The following is a 2,370-nucleotide window of genomic DNA, read 5'->3' on the forward strand; positions in this document are numbered from 1 at the left end:
AACTTGTACTCTGATCTATCTAAGCTGATTTGGTTGAAGAAAAGTATATTTAATCTGAGAATTTTTTTTTATGCCTCAAGAGATTTCATGAAAAGTGGCACTTCCACACCATTTTTCTATTAGAGTTCAGACCTATAGCAGGGCTACTATAGCAGACCTGCTACAGCAAGACTGAACCAGGGCAGGTTTTGAACAGGTTTGTATTACAATTAACATTACTAAATTGGCATTGTGAATTGTCCTAGGCAGATCTTTGAAATTATTTTTCAAGATAGATAGCTCTGATTTCAGCTGTGCATGAATAGAAAGTCTAACAGATCTGAATGGGTGTGTGCAGCCGTGTGTACTACATTCCAATAAGTGTATACTCCATCAAGGGCTACATTGATGGAGCCATGTTTCTTCTCTTGATACTTGATTGTTCCATCCTTAGTTTCAGTTTTAATATAGCTTATGCAAATCAAATTTCTCTTCTTCTTTTGGTTCTAAAAAAAAATACAAATAAATAAATAAATAAATCTCAAAATGAGTTCAGATCTGAATTGCATTCATCAATCAGACCTGCACTCATCCAAAAAGATTTTGGTTGCATTGCTGTATTTTGTTTTAGTTTTCTTCCTTTAAAAAAAAAAAAAAAAAGGAAAGAAAAGAAAAATAGAAAAAGAAAAGAAAAAGAAAATAAGATCCCAGCATCCACACCATGGTGAATACAGGTCTGATTTCAGATTATTTTTTTCTACTGATTGATTTCGGTTTTGTGCAGATCTGTATACAGCATGTTTCATTGCTAATATCAGTAGGTTATCCTACTGAATTGCTCAGTTTTAGTATGGCTACTCCATCTGGTGTTTGGTGATGCATAGCTCATCAAAACAGTGGGCTCAGATCTGATATTTAGTAGCCTTCCAATATGGAAATCAGACCTGAGCACAACTGTACTGTTATCAGCAGCTGCTATTATATTTATTGTTGTTCTCAGTGGCTTCTGAGATTTCAGAGCTGATCTCAATTTTGTGTAGAACTGATGTCTGAATTGCTATCAATCCTTTGTACATTGACTTCAGTTTAGTGTATTGACCTTCAGTAGCACAGAAGAGCCTTTTAATATGAAACTCAGACCTGAACACAATCACTGCTGATCCGCACTTGGCTGTCCTCAGTAGCTACTAAGATTTCATAACTGTATATTACTGTTCTCAGTAGCTACTGAGATTTCAGCTCTCAGCAGTTTAGATCTGTGTAATTAAATCCCGTCCCTGATTTCAGCAATATAAAGAAGAGGAATTTGTAAACTGTTGTTCTACTCAGAGATTACTGAATTCAGACCTGTTTGTAAATTTCTACTGAATTCTGTATATTGAATAAAATGTTGATATGCTTTTAGTTAGCTGCATTTATTTATTTTAGGATGTAGGTTTGTATATTCCAATACTTCACTTTACATTTTCAGTTGTAATAGGATTAGTTATTTATTTTCTTTTGTGAATATTGGCCTTTTTATTGCTTTGACCTTTACAGTTTATGACAAGCAGACCTGAACTAGAAGAGATCCTTTACGACCCGGAGATTGAACGGACTCTCCGTGTCCGTTTGAGAGCTGCTAAGCAAGTCAGACAAGAAGCACAAGAAATGGCTGAACAAAGAACTATGATGGATTATGCCAAGCCTACCCTCACCGGGACTGTCTCCAGCATTATCAGGCCAACTATTGCTGCCAATAACTTCGAAATTAAACCGGCCATAATCCAAATGATACAAAATACGGTTCAGTTTTGTGGTATGGCCCATGAGGATCCGAATGCTCATATTGCTAACTTCTTGGAAATCTGTGACACCTTCAAACACAATGGGGTAAGTGATGATGCCATCCGGCTGAGGTTATTCCCATTTTCTTTGAAGGATAAAGCCAAAGCTTGGTTGAACTCATTACCGGCAGGATCTATAGCCACATGGGACGAAATGGCCAGCCATTTTCTCTCTAAATATTTTCCCCCTTCTAAAACTGCTAAAATGAGGAATGACATCACTACTTTTTTCCAGCAAGAGGGGGAATCTCTCTATGAGTCCTGGGAACGTTACAAGGAGCTACTAAGGAGGGTTCCTCACCATGGCCTTCCGATTTGGCTGCAGGTGCAAACATTTTATAATGGTCTGACCGATTCAAACAAGACCATCTTAGATGCAGCAGCTGGGGGCTCCATAAACAATAAGACTCCCGAGGTTTCCCATGCACTCATCGAGGAGATGGCAGCCAATAACTACCAATGGCATTCAGAAAGGACACCAGTTAGAAAGCAGCATGGCCTTCATAATGTGGATACATACACAGCTCTCTCTGCACAAATAGGAGCACTTAGCAAAAAATTTGAT

At 37.8% G+C, this 2,370-nt stretch overlaps 1 non-coding gene across 1 annotated transcript; it reads right to left on the reverse strand.

The window, feature by feature from the left end:
- Nucleotides 1–2,007: 2,007 nt before the first annotated feature.
- On the reverse strand, nucleotides 2,008–2,114 carry LOC148876701 (small nucleolar RNA R71). The gene has a single exon (XR_016106314.1). It is a non-coding gene; the product is annotated as a small nucleolar RNA R71 (small nucleolar RNA).
- Between the last annotated feature and the right edge of the window lie 256 nt (nucleotides 2,115–2,370).

Source organism: Nelumbo lutea, chromosome 1 (genome assembly GCF_056320005.1).
Source record: "Nelumbo lutea isolate HS-2025 chromosome 1, American lotus-T2T, whole genome shotgun sequence".
NCBI classification, from domain to species: domain Eukaryota; kingdom Viridiplantae; phylum Streptophyta; class Magnoliopsida; order Proteales; family Nelumbonaceae; genus Nelumbo; species Nelumbo lutea.